The sequence below is a fragment of the Corvus kubaryi genome, unplaced genomic scaffold (assembly GCF_017639235.1).
Source record: "Corvus kubaryi isolate FWS band 111438036 unplaced genomic scaffold, C.kubaryi_AGA036_p1.0 63462, whole genome shotgun sequence".
In the NCBI taxonomy this organism is placed as follows: domain Eukaryota; kingdom Metazoa; phylum Chordata; class Aves; order Passeriformes; family Corvidae; genus Corvus; species Corvus kubaryi.
This window is the reverse complement of record NW_024581516.1, coordinates 1-11,710: the sequence shown is the minus strand read 5'-3', so window position 1 is coordinate 11,710 and position 11,710 is coordinate 1. Positions and strand designations below refer to the sequence as shown.

Below are 11,710 nucleotides of genomic sequence, written 5' to 3'. Positions count from 1 at the left end.
CCCTTGTCACACAGAGGTTGAGATTGCCTGCTACTCTCTGTAACCCACAGGAGCTCTAGCTGGTATTTTCCTTCCTTAAATGTCTGCTTCTTTTGGAAGGTTGCTGAGTGTTGCTAGTAATTGCCTGAAGACACAAAACACTGTGGAAAGTAAACATTCATTTAAATTTGCATTCTTCTGTGGAGTTCACCTCTTGAAATATCCCTGTCCTCTCCCAGTTGGTTCTTCCTGTGACAATCTCTTGTAGGTCTGCCCTAATCAATTTATTCTCCATCTCTGTTCCCTTTTCTGTTTTGATAACTCTGCGCCCACAGCCCGATGTAGGATAAGTGAAGTAGAAAAGGCTCTGGCAGACATGGAAAATCAAATTCTGCTCCTGACATATGGACAGAAATGAACTCAGTTACCATCATGAGCAGCCCCAATTAATAACTTCTGTTTTGTTACTGATACAAACAAACATGCTCTTGGCTCAGGACCAGAGCTCTGAGCAAGTGTTCCTTACTTTTTGATGATTCAAAGGGTTTGAATGTCTTGTTGTACATGTGTGAAGGGTTTATGCTGCTTTTCCCTTTGGTTATAAACTAATTTGCTGCAACTACCATTATATGAAAGGTATTGGTGTCTTTTCTAGGTGGGCTTTTAGATCTTCCATTTGTGTCTTCCCCCCGCCCCCTTTTTTCCCTCGTTGTGTTGTTAAAGCTGTGCAAATATTTCTGTCTCTGCAGTGACTCAGGGGCACCAGCAGAGCTGTGACAGTTCCATATCTCACCTGCTTTGGCAGTGGTTTCTGCAGAGATCCGGGTGAGTCCCTTGGGACAGATGAGCATTTTTTACACACTTTGACAGTAAGGCAGAGCTGAATTGCTCCTCTGAGGTGAAGGTTAGCACAGAGAAGTCCGACGTGTCACAGCTTCCTGCACTAAGTGGAAGGTGATCTGTAGCCCCAGTGTAAAAGCAGTCCATTTCCTGCACTTTCTGGCTAGAATTTAGTTAGGACTGTCAGCATCCTCTTCATCTCCACTGTCCCTGGGGGAATTGCACAAAGAATAGTACAGTGGGAGATTAATACAAAAACGAGTGCCCACTGTGTCATCGAGTTAGATGTGAGTAGATCCCATTAGCTCAGTGGAGCTACAGTGGTTTTCCTTAATCTGTAAGAAATGTGAAATGCCAGAAACTTGCTTTTCAATAGTAGCAAAATATTTTTAGGAGCTTTTGGTCTTTTGAAAATGAGGAATGCTTAGTGGCATTAGTTCAACGTGGTGTGAAAGGGGAGCTTGCAATTCCTTGAGGACTGTTGGGTGAGGTGATGAGATCTGCTGGACATGGCAGAAACACAGGTGGAACCATGTACAAATTTGGAAGATAATACAGAATTTAAAGTGGAAGGGCACGAAGAGGTAAGAGGTCATCTACTTTCAGTAAAAAGATATCCAGCTAGAAGCAAAGCTAATTGTAAAGGAAAGAAAATACATGTAAGAACATTTCTAAACTTCTCAGAGCTTCTTCATTTTGTAAATAAGTAGTGTGCTTTCCATGTTCAGCAGAGAAGGATCTGGAAAACAAAGTGCATGGTCCCCTGAGTGACAGTGCTGCTAAACCCTAGGGACAGCCTGGCTTGTGCAAGCGAGAAATGAAAGTGGCAGCGCTGCAACCATTCCCATTTTCTCTGAGGAGACTGATCCTGCCACCTGAAACACCAGAGATTAAACCAGTAACTTGTGCAGAGGGTTTGCACAGTGCAACAATGTAAACCAAACGAGCTCCCCTCTTACAGCACTGGGATCATTCCTGCCAGGAAGCCGGAGGAGAGCAAGGTTTGCCACGCGCCGCAGACTGAACCTTTTGGCCGCTTGGAAAATGCTCTTCCTCCAAAGCACCTTCCATCTCTAGTACAGGGAGCTGTGGCAACACAGGACTTGGTGACATACATAGGAGAGACTTCATCTGCTTTATGAGCCATATAAAATATGATTAAATGTGCTGTCCACTAAATGGGAGCAGCATCGGGGTTCCAGCCAAAGAGTAAAAGGATTAATCTCAAGAACATAAAATGTGGTATTTTAGTGAAATGTGAATCCTCCCTGGCAAACAATTGCAACAGGTGTGCAGCTTTTGCTTGTTTCCATCGTATCTGCTTAGGCTACTCTGGCAAACATTTGACTCATTCCTATAGATCTAAAATGAATTAGTGTATTTATTTCTGCTGGTTGGATCATCTGCAAATCAGTTGGCATGGCATACTTTCCAGGGAACTGCTCTAGCAGCCGTATCACTGACTTCAACATTTTGTCAGGATTCTTGACTCCATAAGCAAAAAGAGCATTGGGAACATGTCCTACAGAACTGCAGCAGCGAGGCAGAAAACTCTGAGATAAAACAGAAGTTAATTTCTTATTAAATGTGACTGGATGTTTCAATTATTAATTGCCATCTATTGTAATTTAAATCTTGGGTGCCCATGGAACACGATGAATGAGAGTATGAATGAGAAAAGTGGGAGAGAAATTAGATGGAGGTGATTTCTTGCTTCATTTTCTGCAACATGTCAGGGTAAAGTCCACTAATTCAGAGAAGACTTTGACCCACTGAGGGAATGGGAATCAGCTTGGAGGATTTAGAAAAATCCAAAGACTTTGCATAAAAGGCTACTTCATAGTTGGTATGACAAAGCTAAAAAGACTAATGCCTTGCTTAATAAAAGAATCACATTTCATAGAATATAGATTCCAATTTTAATAAATACATCTCTTTTTTTTAATATAAAGCAACAGTGCTACTAATCTAGTCATTACTGGAATTAAATCCATTATGATACAGTTAATAGTGTATTTCCTGTAGTGATATATTATCTGAAGTAGTTTGGTTTTGTCTTTATTAAAAATTCTGTCCCTTTTTAGGGAAAAATTGTTCTCCTTTTTGTTTGTCCTAAAACTGTGAGTTGATAAAAGATAGTATTGGTAGTATTTAATGATACTGTCAACTGCTGCTTCTTCACTTAGAAAGAAGGCTTGAAGTAATTAATTTTAATATGTACTATGACCTTTCATTTGTGTTTAGCTGTATCCAGGTTATCCCTAAATATGTCAAAGTTTCATTTAAACAAGGAATTATAAATGAAGGGGTGTGTTCACTTTTGCTATTCAGTAAATGTATTGAAAAGGAACAAATGCATGTATGACAAGTTGGGCAACAAAAGCATTACCAGGCAGTAGTCCTTGGTCAGCTTTTTCTGCTTCATTTAAAATCAGATTTATTGGGTCTGTCTTGCTGGAATCCCTTCTTCAAATAGGGTGTGTGCTTATACTTCTTAAGCTTGGGATGGAAATTGTCTTGTTACATGTAAGATTTATTGAAATATTCTCCATTAAAAATAGAATTTCAGCCTAACTCAGGACAGCAAACCAGAGAAAGCAAAGCTGATGGTTTGCATTCATAGGTAACTTACTCTGAGTGTACATACACTCCTCTTATCCATGTAAAAAGGGAAAAATAGATGTTCCTGCACAGTTCAGAACAATGTGAAAGCTTTTAAATCATGCCCAGCCATAAAGCACATCTGCTGCAGTGTTCCCTGCAAAGCTGCACGGAATGGATTAAAGAAATGCTCCTTCAGTTCAACGCAGCTGTTGGAAGAGGTTGCTAAAGCAGACAACAATGTAGCCACTGGGATCAATTTTTACAATGATATTCAATAAGTCATTAACAAGATTAATGAACTATAATAAAAAATGAAGGCTCCTATGCCACGTTTTACTCAGCTCCCTGTAGCTTAAAATTGCATTTTATGATTTTATTAGACATATCACTTACTTTTTCTCAAACTGGCCATTTTACTTAGATTAAAACATATTAAACAGATTTTTTTTTTCCATAGAGAAGTAGGATTTCTTTTTTAAAAAGACTTTGTATAGTAAAGTACCTTCATAACATAAATAGGTATGTAATCAATAGGCTCAAGTCTGCTTTGCTGCAGTAGCACGAGGCTTAGATGAGCTTTGAGAGTGGGACAGAGCATAATTGCACCGCCTTGCTCAAGTGCCTGGAGCACGAGGGGTGCTGTGTCCCAGCCATACATCCCCTCGGGAAGATTGTTCCTTTTGGTGACTTACATGTTGGGGGAGCCCTGCTGAAGCTCTGTTTAATCCTCCTGCCCAGGATGGCTGTAACAGGATACCCACAGAAGCACAGCTCGGTGAGCTCCAGCAGAGGCCCAGCTTCCACGGAAGGCAAAGCAGGTGCTGAGACCCTCAGCACAGCTTGTCTGGGTGGCAAGGTGTCTCTGTGTCACATGGAGAGGCACACTTGTCCCTCCTGGTGACAGCTGTGAGATTTCTGAATTAACGAATGGGAAGTGTCTCAAGAGAAGTCAAAACCAGAATACCACAAACAAGTTCTTCTTTGCCAGTGATTCAGAGCAAAAGAGGCTTAATAGCCATGTTTTTGCATCTGTATTATCTCTGCCTTTATTACTTCTCATCTAATCCATTTTTGTGGGTGTTTTGTCTGGTCTAAAAAATTCCAGGTTTGTGCAGCATCTGAGAAGCTGCCCGTCTTTCATGTCCTACTGCTTAGTGCTCTTCCACAGGAAATTTCTCCTCGGGATTTATTGTAGCCCTGCTCCTTTCACATACCTTTGTAGTCTGTTCTCTCTGAAGACTATCATTCTTCTAAAAGAAAACCGCAGGAAATTAAAGAAGTCCAGGTAGGAGTAAGAAAAGTTTAGTGGATATAGTGGCCAGTCTTTCAAAATGTAGTTTCCAGTCAGTCAGTGTGCTGGGAGTTTGTGATGCATCCTTTTGTGCTCCACTGTGATTCTTCAGAGCAAACCTGATGCAGAGAAAGTGGCTTGTGTCAAAATACAGTTGGATACCATTTGTTCTTCCTTATGTGCAAGTTTTACTTAAAAGCTGCCTCGAATGTTTCATACAGCTGTGCTCTGGAGACCAGATTCAAGATAGGGTACTTCTGTGATTTAGAAGTTAATTTAAAGGACATCTAGAGTGTTGCAACATGCAGAAGCAATGCTTATTTTTGATTCACAGACGTGCTAGTTCCTGGATTGATTGGTTTAATATCCTTTCTTAATAAAGTAAACTGAATGCATCTTATTCCTTCAGGCTTGTGGGATAGAGAATAAGAAGTTTCAGTCTCTTTATAACTTGTTAGCTTTGACTTCATAGAGTGTATTAGTGCGCTGTGCTCTGCAGTTACTCCTTTATGCACACACGTCTTGTTTGAAAAGACACCTCTGTTATATCTGAAAATGCATATATTTACAGGATATAAGTGAACTTTCAAATTTAGCTCTCAAGCTGGATATTTATTTGAATGATTCATTTGGAGCAGTTCTTTTGCACTCCCAGTGTTTTGTCTAAGGGGTTTGTGGTTTGTCCTCAGGCCGTGCTTCAGGAAAGCAGGCTTAGCAGGAGAAGATGATTAATAGCACACTTCAGCAAGTTCCCCAATTATGAGTCAAGTTAAATGTTTGTTTCTTAGTAAAATCTCAACACACACACCCAAAAAATTTCAACATATACTTAGATTCTTCATCCTGTTCCATTCCACTGTTTTGCCTTCCGAGGGAAAAGAGAGGCTTGCTGCAATGATTTAAATATGATGATAAGCCATCTGGGAAGCTGCTGACTTGTACCAAGTTTTAATTTACTGGGTTCCTCTCAGGAAGCATCTAGAAAAGCCTTTCTTTTATGGATTCTGGGAAGGCCTTTAAGAGGTGATAAATGTGGGCAGTGACCTTCAAACTAGAACTGGCTTGGGATCTTAAACCTCATCCATTTTCAGCAGAGCATACGCTTCCAAATGTGATAAGTCCAAATGAGAAAATCTCCTGCCTGCTTGAAGTCTGGACGTGACAGAGACGTGTATTTCATCTTACTGAGAAACTCCAAACCAAGTTTCTCATTTAGGAACCTGAGAAGCATTAGATAGCATTTGTTACGTGTAAAGGGACAGCTGTTTCTCAGTTTCTGGAGTTCATACTTGTATACTTCTCGTGTATCAGAAGATCAAGGGAGACAGAAGAAGACCATGTGAAACTCGTGAATGAATGTACTCCTTTATAAATTTTTAATGCAGATGTATTAAATTCTCTGATTACAAGATTCAGGAAAATTTATTTTATGTTGTACTGAGAAGCAATGAAGGTAAAATGTAAACAAAGTAACAGTTTTGGTCGATCCCATGTATTTAGGAAGAAAAGGTTCTATTGTTTACGAATAAAATTGTTCTCCAATGGTGCTAAGGTTTGGGAACAGAAATCATCAAGAGCTTTCTGTTATTTAGAGAAGGAGAATTTAGGCTTGACTTCCTTCGTGTCCTATGGAAGGCCTTTGGAGAATTCAGATACAAGCTAAAATGTGAGAATTGCAAATGAAGAAACAAAGAAGTAAGCAGAAAGGGGCAAAGCAAAATGAAAACTCAGGTTGAAAAGGATAAAAAAAAATCTTAGGTATTCTTGTTCCTTCTCGTTCCTACTGTGCAAAAAGCTGACTCTGCAGGGGCATATGGGAACAGCAGTGTAATGCCACCAGCCTTGGAAGCATGATTGTTTCCTTGTAATTTATTTACCAAAAAGGTCAGCTCCAGACACAATACCTGTTTTCACCGTGGTTTTCACTGTGATCCCTATTTCACCACATAATTTTGTATGCCCCTGAAATTTTCAGGAAAAAAAAAAAGAGATTAATTAGCTGTTTCAGTGGACTTTCAAAAATAGTGTGAAATACTGTTGCCATTATGGGCACATAGCATTGTTCTGGATGAGATTCAGCTTGGTGTCCTACAGGAAGAAGCTTGGGAAGAGATATCATGAGGTGAGAAAGTAGCTGTCTGAAAGGAGAACCATTATGGGACAGGATGCATACAGTTATTAAGTTGGAGAATAAATCCTTCAGGAAGAGAGGGATACAAAGTGAGTTTATAGCCTAAAAATGTGTTAGCTAATATTTATAATGTGCATCCATCTTTCTCTGTTTCTTGGCTGTGCGCTGGGTCTTGGCTGGTCTTACATCAAGTACAAATGATAATATTAAACAAGTGATTAATGTCTGTTTGAGACAATTGGAAGGTTATTTCCAGCTTTTACAGTGCTGCTTTTTGTGCAGCACACAAGCACAGGATATGGGTACTTAGCTACCAACACAGAGAGGTGTTTTATTGATCTCCTCCCATTCCAGTTCACTAAGTATGCCTATTTTCAGTGAGGCACAGCACCAGGATAACCAAGCCAGCATTTACTGTAGCTGTCTAGACAAGCTGGGTCTGGTGAAAGCCAAGAAATTCTAAAACTTATGGTGAAGAGAGGAAGAACAGGGGAAAAAACCCCACTTCTAAGGTAGGGGGGTTAAAGTGATTTAAAGCAAATTGGATGCCTAAAAATAGAAGCTGCCATTTAAAATAGCAAATGTGAATTCTACTCTGAAATGAAAACATAGATAGATTTTGAGGATGAAAGTTGTATGTTCTAAGCCAGATATATATATATATATATACACACATACATATATATATTCTTGAAAGTGCTCATCCAAACCAACAGATTTTATGCAATGCAAAAATAAAGAAGAAGAGAGAATTACTGAGTAGAATGGTGTGAAATAAAGGCCTTGTGTCTGTATACACTTTCAACACCTTTTTCTACTGGAAAAAAAAATAATTTCTACATAAAAATGTAATTTCTTGGTAAATATTGAAAAAACATTAATGCCTGAGCTGGCTGGAAACACAAAAAACTGTGATTAATATCTGATTAATTATTAAATAACAACTTTAGTAATATATATTCCCTGCAGACATAGTCATAGTTGGTATAACACATATTAAGGTAATTGAGAAAAGTGTGTCTATGTACAAGAATATACATATTATCCAAATGGATTCAATTAAACCCATATCAACAGTCAGTGCCTCAAAAATCAGGAAATAGCTGATATTAGCAGTTCGAGGGCGTACTTAATTTATCCCCACTTGGATTTTGGCAATGTTAATTTATTCTGGAGAAAACATCCTAAGTGTACAGTAATTTTACGGGAGGTTGAAATGCACAAAAGGGAGTGCAAATAATTAAATGAGCAAAAGAATAAAACAAAAGGCAATGAGGAATGCTTTGCTCAGGAAGTGGCCTCGTTCTGGTATCTCAAGATCAACTCCTAGATCTTGTATTTATATTTCTCTTAACAATCCGGTGAAAAGGCAAAGGGAATATTAATTAAATTATTCATTAAATCCAGAGTTCATACTGTATCTTAGTGAAGCACTAAGATAACAGTGTGAAGAGAAATAAAGCCATTAAATGGGACGCAATAAAAAGAACAATAGTGAGATGCAATGCATTATAACCCCTGATTTCCCTTATTATTATCACATCAAGGAAACCCTTCTGGAAACGTGCCTCGTGTGTCTGATTAGGTGACAACAGAAATGTCCCTGGGAAGCATTCTTACCCTCTTTTTACACAAGGTGTGCCAAAGACATGGAGATACAAAGTTATCAGCCTTTTTTGGATTACTGGACAAGGAATTTCTTCAGTAGTGTGCATGTTTTGGTAAGAATAAGCCAAATTTACTCTAAAACTTATGTTGTGATAAAGCCTCTCTTAGATAATGTATGATATTCAACACCCAGTTCAGTACTTCCAAGATTAAAATATTCCACTCCTGTAAATGAGATAAAGATACAAATTAGAAACTTAAGATTTTATCCATGTTAATTAGGAGCAGAATTTTGACATAGATGGTCCATTCAGACCATCAGGCTACCTTAACTGCATTTTTTATCAGCTGCACACTTCATAGGTTGCAATAGTTTCCAGACAGGTACAGATTTTTTTGAGATATGTGTAATCTGCATTTTTTTAATATGTTGTGTAAATACTCAATTTACTGTTTAGCTAATAATGATAAAAAGGGTGATTAAATAAAGGTGCTGGTTTAGTATAATTAGCACAGCTGTCTGTGGCTCTGTTTCAGATATCAGTAGTGTTTATTTCATGACAAACATAAGACAAAATGGAGCTGGGATTAGCTTGAGAATTCCAATCAAAGGAAGCGCCTCAACAGCAGTTTCTTGTCAGAAGTCAAGCAGGAAGGAGGAATTCCTAAGTAAACAAAGCAAACCATTGCAGCATCCAAAGATCCTTCTTACTTAGGAACAGCAGGCCTTCATGTACCTATATTTCTTTTTTCCCCCCTTTTTTTTTGGTCTGGGAAAAGCAGACTTAGATTGTGATTGGAACCCCTAACTTGAGTTTTGAAGCTTCACTGATTAGACTTGTCTTTTTGCACTACCCTGCAGATAAAAGGCAGCTTTGAGCCAGCCAAGTCTCCAATAATTAGTACCGGAGCTTCATAAATATCTCACTTTATCACTGCTTCTGTCACTGTCCATATGGGAAGTCATGAGCTGCTCTGGGTGTAGGCCATAAATGAATTGATAATATTAACTGAATGTGGTGTAAATCAGGCCCTGTAAGGCTCATCAGTGAGCAGGAATCAATATGAAGGAAATAGTAAAATTTCAGGTATTTTTTTCTCTGATAAATAAATTGATTACTTTGGGCTCTTCTGGGAGGAAGCCTAGCACTGGAGTGGAAACCTGGATATCTACTTTTCACCTTACTGTGCTATAAAATAGTCACACCACCAGTAACTTGTATTTGACTGAAGCTTTATCTATAAACACAGCCCTGGTGGTTTTACATCCTTACACCTAATTTCAGTTACGTTCATCATTTACAGGCATATAAATACATCCTGGAGATATAGCCTACATATAATAAATAAAATATTTATAGTTAATAGTTTGGGGATTAGAATAGCTCTGCTTTTTAATCCATATTTCTCTTTCACACTTGTCCAGGTCCCTGGAATTTTTTGCCATTCCAGTCGATGCAGCAAGGCATTTCATCTTTGAGAAAAGGGCCAGTTATTTCTGCTCTGGGAAAGCTCCCAAATGAGCACATCCTCTTGCCCCCAAGGCCAAGGTGATCACCATTCTCAGTGATCCACGGGCTCAAGCATACTCCTGGTAACACGGGTACAGTGATGTCACCTTTTGTTGCTGCCGTTCCTTGTGGCTTTTCCCCTCTGTTAAACTATCAAAAATAGAGTGCACTATGCACCTTGCTGCCTCTGGAACAGTCACGTTTGTTGAACACATTCAGCATGGCTGTGGTACTGCTACGACCCTCCAACAATGCACCAGGATTTAAAAACAGTTCTCCAGCAGCAGCAGGGTGTGCTTGAGGCTGCAGCAGTCCTGAAACATTCCTTTGGGCACTGGGAAAAGTAACGCCTTGTTTGTTGTGTTAAAGCAGCAGCTGAAAGAACTTGCATTTTGTCAGGGCTTATTTTCTTCCCCACCTGTTCTCCCCTTTCCTGCATAGCTTTTGTATTTCATTTTGAATTCAAGTTCCAGTTGTTACAGAGTTTTCTGAAAGGCTTTGGAGAAAACATACGTGTTGATTAAATGGGGAAACTTTTGAAAATAAAAGTTTTGAAAGTAGAGGTGGGTTTTCAGTCAGTGTTGAAAGAAATGCCGAAGGGAAAAAAAAAAGACAATAAAATAATCCCCAGATACAAGGACATTGTTTTTAAGGGCAATTTTGATTTCTTTAAGCAAATTCTTCACACTTAGTGATTTCTCTTGAAAACAAAGAAAAACAGGTTTTCTGTTTAGAATAATAATATAAAAAGGTGGTTGAATATACATTTAAATCACTGTTACGTATTACTTTTAAGACACGAAAAAATTAAGTTATTGAAATAGCCTGTCCTTTTTTTTTCAGGACCTGATCCAAACCTAATTGCAGTCAAAGGTAGAGCTCCAGTAGTTGATAAAATATGCTAATCTACTAACTTCAGTTAAAATGAGTATTGGAAAGAAGATTTCAGACAAAAAGACATGAGCAAACTTCAGCTAAGAAAAAATTCAGGAAATTTGTGGTTTGGAAATGCCTGCATACCCGCACTTTATTATTGCTGGCGACATTGGGACAGCCTAGGGGTGTGAACCCGTTTTGAAATGCATATTCCCTGAACAGTGGATTTTGAAAGCCTGTCAGAAAAACCAACCCTTTCAGCAGCATTTAAATCTGTACTCAGCCTTCAGTATTGCTGAAATCTCTGTGGGACTTAAACTTATCCCTAAATGCTGCCCTTAGGAGAAATTTTCATGACAAACTAATTTTCAGAAACATGGCCTGTAAATGTGTGGAAAACCAGCAAAGCATCTTTGTCTTCCCATTTCCTGAAGCTCAGATCAATTATAAAATCACTGATTTTTAGAAGTCCTTCCAAAGGAGCTCTTTTCCTGTCAGGGTGTGTCAGTCTGTCAGTCACATTTCAAGCCATGGATTTGAAAACCGACCCGCAGAAGCAGCTACCTTTGTCATAAATTTAACTTTACAGCTTCTCTGTGGGGCTTTCAATTAGGATTTTTGTTTTAAGAAAAAAAAGAACACTGAAAATGTCAGTCCAAACACAGTGAGCAATGCTGGTATATGGGAGGCCCACACATATTGTTGCCTTCTTCAGACTCCAGGATGATCAGGAACATAAAATGCCTATTTTTGGACAAAAAGAACTTTAAAAAACTTGTTTCAGGGACATAAAAAGAGCTGGTTCTGCTGTTCGAAGGCCTGAGTGGCTCTGGGGCCTGATGGCGTCACTGAGGGCTGAGGGCAGTAGGT

At 38.9% G+C, this 11,710-nt stretch overlaps 1 long non-coding RNA gene across 2 annotated transcripts; it reads left to right on the top strand.

The window, feature by feature from the left end:
* Positions 1-724: 724 nt before the first annotated feature.
* Positions 725-11,704, top strand: LOC121672629. Of its 2 annotated transcripts, none has more exons than XR_006018910.1 (3): positions 725-804; positions 9,880-10,056; positions 10,808-11,704. It is a non-coding gene; the product is annotated as an uncharacterized LOC121672629 (long non-coding RNA). The 2 variants fall into 2 exon arrangements; XR_006018909.1 differs by lacking the exon at positions 725-804 and adding an exon at positions 8,368-8,566.
* The last annotated feature ends 6 nt before the right edge of the window (positions 11,705-11,710 follow it).